This window comes from Excalfactoria chinensis, chromosome 5 (genome assembly GCF_039878825.1).
Source record: "Excalfactoria chinensis isolate bCotChi1 chromosome 5, bCotChi1.hap2, whole genome shotgun sequence".
NCBI classification, from domain to species: domain Eukaryota; kingdom Metazoa; phylum Chordata; class Aves; order Galliformes; family Phasianidae; genus Excalfactoria; species Excalfactoria chinensis.
Window position 1 is genome coordinate 23,000,686 of NC_092829.1, and position 466 is coordinate 23,001,151.

The window sequence follows — 466 nt, forward strand, 5'->3', positions numbered from 1 at the left end:
AAATCTTTTTTGTTTTGTGTCTTCCTGGGGCTAGGGTTTCAGTGGGCACACACAATGGCATTTGGCTGGATAAAATATTGCACTGAGGTGACACTGTCAGCAGCTGCCACTGTCCCAGCAGCCAGGGCAGAGCTCTGTTTGCTGCCATCAGATTGGCATGTTCTCTTGGTCACTTCCTGCTATTCTAAAGTAATGTACCTTTCTACTGACCCTCTTCTTGAAATGCTTATTTGTTCTCACGTTCCTGTTGAACCAGATAATGTTCTCACGAGTCAATTGTCTTCTGATAGCTTTATTTTTAACAACATTCATATATACCTCTGCTATTCCTCCAGACTGAATCCCACAGTTTTCTCCTGCAGCCGTGGGGGAGGTTTCTTTATGGAAGATGAATTAGAGCCAAGATATTTTCACTTAGCTGTTGATGAGCTGTGAACTATTCTGATGCTTTTGCAGTATTGTGAAT